We start from the raw sequence: 6372 nt of genomic DNA, 5'->3' as shown, positions 1-6372 counted from the left end.
TTATTACAGTGTTCTTTCCTTATTGCCTGCGCCTGGGAATATCGAAGCGTGCGCTAGATGCGATCTGAACCGGTGACACGCATCGCTTCCCGCAGCAATGCCTTCACGGACATCCGTGACACTGTCCTCCAGTTCCTAATCGATACTGTCGCCGTGTTCTGCTTATCGAGCGATGCGAGGAGCCAGACTCAGCATAACCGCTGCAATGTAACCGATCAGCGCATTTATCCAAAAAGTCATAATAATTACGCGGATAAAAACGCCTCGGGACACACGATGAGAGGAAAGATAACTAAGGTAAGATTTGGGCTCTGCCATTGATTCTAAGTGGACGTGTTGCTATGTGAAAAATGTAAATCACTCATGGTGATGCTAACACGAAGAAAATTTTTAAAAAGCGATTCAGTTTGTTTGGGACATAAGTTATCATTGGCCCAAAAGCCACAATCCAATGACAGTGTCTGTTGTTTTGGAGTGTCTACAACCAAGTGCAAACGTGCTGTCCGATCCGATGTGCGGTTTCTTTTTCTTTTTTTTCTTTTTTTTCCTCGCGGATCATCACTGGTCCCGTTCCCAGCTGAACACACACTGTCCACTACGCGTCTGGCGCGCGCGTCTCGTCTGCGTGCAGACAGTGTTCTCTGTAGAAAACAGACGTTTACAAGTCGTATAAAGTTGCAAATCTCGCAGCATCCTTCCGAATAATTAACATTTAGGAATTCCTTTTTTTAGGAATTTGACCGTCGGGGTCAAATCTAGTTTATCAATGTATATAGACGCGTTTAAACGGATGATCTTTGACCGGCTGAATTGTTTGAAGAGAATGTGTGTGTGTCAGCGGCAGTGCAGGTGAGTGTGTTTTCTGCTAAATATCCGTGTTGAAGAAATGTTTGGACTGTAAATGTGGGTGTGGGAGAGACACTAGACTACGTTGAATTTGTGGTTGTCATTGTCAACAGCTCATGCTATATAATTCTATCTATCTATCTATCTATCTATCTATCTATCTATCTATCTATCTATCTATCTATCTATCTATCTATCTATCTATCTATCTATCTATCTATCTATGATTATTTATTTATTTATTTATTTATTTAAGGCTTATTGTCAAATTTCAGGCTGTCAAGTCAAGTCAGTTTCAACTAGGCTAGACACATTTCTTTTTATTTATTTATTTAATTATTTTAATCTTTAAATAATTAGGCTACTTTATGAAGTATACAAGTAAATTCATTCATAGATAAGTGTTGACTTATAATCAGACCTAATATACAATTTATTTATTTGTTTGTAAATAATACCAAGTCTATATAAATTATTATCTATTGTTTCAAATTAATGACAATTTAGCACCAATTACATTCACATTAATGGCATTTTAGCATACATTACTTTAATCATACATATATTAATTTGATTTAAACTTAAAGTAATATATGCATGTGTGTGTGTGTGTTTATATATATATATATATATATATATATATATATATAAGAGTTCAAATGCAAAAGCCTCTAAGTGCCATTTGAAATTTTCTTCTAAAATGATCATTTTTATCAAGCTTGTAAATTTAAGTTCAGTAATTTCACTTAAATGGCAACGAAGATTACCTATTAATTGTCATTTAAGTGAAATTACTGAACTTAAATATACAAGCTTGATAAAAATGGTCATTTTAGAAGAAAATTTCAAATGGCATTTAGAGGCTTTTGCATCTGAACTCTTCATATATATATATATATATATATATATATATATATATATATAATTATTATTATTTGTAACTTATTTGTTATTAAATTAGACCTTCATCTGCAAACTAGATGAAACTAGATATGCATTGATTGCCATGTTAATTTCATTCATTAGATTTGGCAGATAATTAATTTTGATTGATTATTTGTTTATTTTTCCATCATGTCATCACCTCGATGCTCGACTTTGCGTTTCATCAGGTTTGAACAACTCTTGAAGGCATGTACAGTATGTGTGAATATGTTTATGTAACTTTCAATCATTTATGTGAGTGTATGTGTGCAAGAAACCGGCAGAGAGACTCTGGAGTTCTTGCGGTGTGTGTTTGGGTGTGTCTGTCCTCATCTGGTTCTGAAATAATGAATGTTGTGACCCAGACTTCACAACAGTGCAGCATTGCTGAAGGCTCAGGGAGCAGTCAAGGTTATCCTATACAGTTATGAATCATTCATTAATATGAGAAAGAGACAGGGAGGAAGAGAGAGAAGTCTGAAGAAAGCAACAATTGCAATATTCCCCATCCCGAATCACAGAGAAACAGTCAGTTTACTCTCCAGGGTGTGTGTGTGTGTGTTAACTCTATAGCCTCACCCTCTCCTTCTCAATTTCAGCTAAATTATCATTCCAACTTCAACCAATTACTTATAATCATCTTACTGAAGCTGTCTGAATATTGCCTAGTTTGAGTTCATCTGATAGCTGAGTGTCTGGTAATGAGAAGACTCTGATCATCTGCGCGGCGCATGTATTGTGTGTGCTTGTTAATTGTGTGATCATATGCACACTCCACACCTCACTTCATGCATATTCAAGGTGATGTGTTGAAGGCGTGGATGCAGGAGAGAGATATGTGTGGATGCTGCAGTTTTACCTTGCTGTGTAGGATATAGCGCTGCAAGATATAGCTCTGCTTCTTTGACTCACTGTTTGCATTACATGGCCATGACAATCTGCTAATCTGTGTCTCATTCAGTCTCAGATGTCTAATGGAATATCAGTCATATCATGAGCAATTGTGAAGGTCGTTCGTAAAGGAATTGATGTCACAATAAAAAAATGACATTTCTGTTATCAGTTTCTAACCCTCATGTTGTATGACTTTCTTGTTTCCATGAAACAGGAATGGAGATATTTGCAAGAGTTTCCATGGTGCTAATTATCATACAGTGACCAGGGGCTGGTATGTTTGGCATGATCTTTTATTAGTTATTAGAAAATAAATATTTAACAAAAACTCAGCTAAATCAAAGTCATGTGGTGTGAACAAAATAAATAATTAAATAAAAAATGAGACATAAATGTCAAGGTCAGTAAAGTGTCTTAAAATATTAAATCATATTAACTTTTTATGACAAGATAGTGAAATGGCATGTGTTGCAACTCTTGAAAAACTTAATAATATTTACAAAGTCTCATGAAGTCATCGCATTTTGTATAAGTAATACTACTCTGAGAAATATATTTTAAAATTAAAAATATATTTAATTAAAATTGATACAATCAATATTTTTTTACATTCACATCACATGCATTCAGTGTGTAAGGACAATATGGTAGGCCTTTTACTTTCTGCTTGGTTGTTTTACATGTCAATTTTTGAGTCTTTAAATTGAACACTCAAACACTGAACACTTCAAAGCCGATATGAAACCCACACGAAAACAAACCTTTTTAAGAATGTTGCACATGTATTGTAAACTGGAACTGTAAAACTGCAGAACTAGATGGACACATCTTTGACTGTTGCACTGCATCTCTCGCATCTTTTTCTTAAAGGGATAGTTCACCCAAAAATGAAAATGAAGTCATTAATTACTCACCCCCCATGCTGTTCCAACCACGTAAGACCTTCAACAATAGTTCAAGAGATTTTCACGACGCATGCGCGAGAACTGAACTGCAGTAGTTGAAGAAGGTCGCAATTTTCGCGCATGCGTCGTGGAAATCTCTTGAACTTTCGTCTCAGGCCTACAAGGAAGAAAATGAGTAGTCGAAAAAAAGTTGTTATTTTTGTTTGTTTTTTTGCACAAAAAGTATTAAACGCGTAAAAAAACAAAACAAAAGTCAAATTGAACAGAAACTAAAGCATGCTAACGAATGAAGACTTCTCGTGCTAGCGAATGAAGACTTCACAGAATTTACCGGTATTTGGGTGCTGATGTGTGAATGGTCTATTTTTAATAGTAAAAAGCCTCAGTCACTTGTGTGAACAATATGTATTTACCGGTGAAGTCATTCTAGTAATTTTATGGTAATTCACATGGGATTGCTATGGGGGTAGTGAAGACATTCATTTTTGTAGCACACTGTCCCTTTAAGCAAATATTGTAATGGCACAAGACTCAGGGGCCATTTGTACAACACCATTTTCAAATTAAAACATACAACTTTTATGCCTTTTGATAGTTCATTTACACAACAATGGCGTTTTGGGAGCCTTAAAGCACAAACTTTTGCAAACGCTTTCAATGTGTGTGCGAACTGTGTACTTTCAAAATTCTTTGAAATTTGTATCACCGATACAAATATTTGTTGGTTTTAAAATCTGATATTCCGATATATCGGCCAATATTTTTTAACTTTTTTTTTTCAGAAACGTGCAACAAAACAACAGATTTCCCTAACATTGGTTATTTGTAGTTATTTATGAGTTTTAACTAAAATAATATGATAATGCATTTTAAAAAGAAACTTGTTTCTTTTATTGTGACAACAGGACAGACTGATGATAGTGGCATTAGCTAGCTTTATGGTTAGCTAGTCTATGATGAGCCATAATTTAGCAATGGATTACGTCATAGTGCAAATTGTAAAACATACATTTTCAATATAACAGGCCAAGGAGAGATGAACGATACGTTTCATTGCTATAACTGTCACACGCTATTAAAGAAATACTTCAGTAACGTTATCAAAAGTTAAAAGGACAGTCAGTCAACTACACTGTAACAACATAACAACTATTACTAGCTAATTCCGCTTCACTCTCGGTTTATTTAACAGCAGCAAAACTGGACATGAGTCACAAATTTTGTCATGCTTATTTGAGTTAAGAGAACCGATACGGATGTTCTTTTAATTGTTATTCAATGTATCGTGACCAACTCAACGAGTGTTGCCAACAGGTGTAGAGCGTCCTCTGGTGGACAAACTATACAACTCCAACACTCATGACATGGTTCAAGAGTGTTTCATCCATTTTTATTTTATCTTTGAAATATTAATTTATCAGCCATTATAACAGCCATTATATACCGATAGTTTGGAAAATGCCTAATATCGGCCGATAATATTTTTTTTGTGTATTGTGGTTGAGTCCATAGGCACATAGTGTTTGTTGACAAAGTATCACCGCCAACTACTGGCCTGGCAGCAGAATGTTGTTTCATAGTTGTTTTTCACGGATCCGTGTGAATGTGGATCGTTTTGACAATGGTGTCGTCTGTACGTGAAAAATGTGAAAGAAAAACTTTTCCATACTAAGTACATTGTTGTTATACATACCCTAAGGACAAAAAAAAAGCAGAACTATCACAACACACCCTCACCAATCAATGAACCAAATTGTTTGAACACTTAAACCTTAACATGGGTCAGTGAAGTGTGGCACAGTCTAGATTGTATCGTTCTTTATCTTCCCACTATTTAACCCGGGAGTCAATACCTGGACCATAGTTCCCCTGGCTTCATTATCCAGGCCAAATGGACCTTGACATGTCTGTTGCTTGGAACAACACAAATAAAAATCGGAATGGTGATGGATCGGTCCTCGTTATATGGATATTGATAGCCGGTACGGAAGAAGCGTGTCGCTGTTAAATTGTTACAAGTAAACCGCACACAGCCTTGAGCTGTAGGCTGCACTGCTGCAGGGATCAATATCAAGTGAGCAGGAGAAGAACAAGGGATGGAAGATATGGTTGAGGAGGGAGAAAGAGAGGGGCAAGGGATTGAAGGAAGGATGAGGAGGCGGTGTGAGAGAGGAGAAAAAGGAGAGAGAATGCAGAAGGGAGCGATGGAGGGTCACCTTCAGCGATGGCATCTGATTCAGCACAATCTTTCCCACTCGGGTTACTGCACTGTGACCTAGCCGAGCATGCTGGGACTCTTTCTGTTCTGTTTCATTTTTCTTTCAGTCTCTTTTTATCCCTTCTCCTTTGACCTTTCATCTATTCAAACTCAATCTTTTCTCTTCCTATATTTGCCCTTCTAGAGCTACTACACGGAATTCAGGATTTATGATTTGTGATGGTTTAACTTTCTCCAATTTCATGTCATTGTCATCATGGAGCTTTAGAGTCTTTTGTCATTTCACGATATGCCAAGACATTTTTCGAGTTTGGGTCATTTTTCATCTGACTTATATTATGTCAACAGCTTTGGTCTATCTCTCGCTCTATCTTTACAGACAATCACCCCACCTCCACATGCGTTTTGCTCCGTCATACTTTTGTTTTCAGCCTCTGCACATCATTCTGAGACAATTATGTCTTATCTCTCACAATAAAAAGACTTTTGATATAGAGAAAATACAATTAAAAGCTTTCAGGCATTTTTGATCTATGACTGAATCTCTGAAGTACTTTGCTGTATTTCCATCCATTTTTTGTGAAA

General features: G+C 36.1%; 1 protein-coding gene across 5 annotated transcripts in view; it reads left to right on the top strand.

The window, feature by feature from the left end:
- The window catches only part of magixb (MAGI family member, X-linked b), a 117218-nt gene continuing 110846 nt past the window's right edge, over positions 1-6372 (top strand). For 2 of the 5 annotated variants that reach the window (XM_039672160.2, XM_039672158.2), the window contains exon 1: positions 5-297. The gene's annotated coding sequence lies outside the window, so the exon portion shown is untranslated. Of the gene's footprint in view, positions 298-6372 lie in introns of all 5 variants that reach the window. The other 3 variants (XM_089119441.1, XM_039672159.2, XM_039672157.2) reach the window with 3 other exon arrangements.

The sequence above is a fragment of the Pimephales promelas genome, chromosome 14, assembly GCF_988280905.1.
Source record: "Pimephales promelas chromosome 14, fPimPro1.hap1.1, whole genome shotgun sequence".
Classification (NCBI taxonomy): Eukaryota; Metazoa; Chordata; class Actinopteri; order Cypriniformes; family Leuciscidae; genus Pimephales; species Pimephales promelas.
This window is presented reverse-complemented; position numbering and strand designations above follow the sequence as displayed.